The sequence below is a fragment of the Pterocles gutturalis genome, unplaced genomic scaffold, assembly GCF_000699245.1.
Source record: "Pterocles gutturalis isolate BGI_N339 unplaced genomic scaffold, ASM69924v1 scaffold20179, whole genome shotgun sequence".
NCBI classification, from domain to species: domain Eukaryota; kingdom Metazoa; phylum Chordata; class Aves; order Pterocliformes; family Pteroclidae; genus Pterocles; species Pterocles gutturalis.
This window is the reverse complement of record NW_010131116.1, coordinates 4,437-4,683: the sequence shown is the minus strand read 5'-3', so window position 1 is coordinate 4,683 and position 247 is coordinate 4,437.

Sequence of the window (247 nt, the reverse complement as noted above, 5' to 3'; positions counted from 1 at the left end):
CACCTCCCAGCTCTGATCCGTGATGGCGAGGGCGCAGGAAAGGAGCCGGGGCGATTTGGGGACAGAGAGGCACAGAGCCAAAGGAGAAGATCAGAGCGTTTATTAAACAATAAAAAAAGAAGACAATTACATTCTTTTTTTCCCTTTGATTATTTTTTTTTCTGAGAAAAGCTGAAAAAAAAACATCGGGAGAACCCCAACACCAGGCAAAGGTGGTGGTGGCAGGAGATGGTGGCGGCAGGAGATG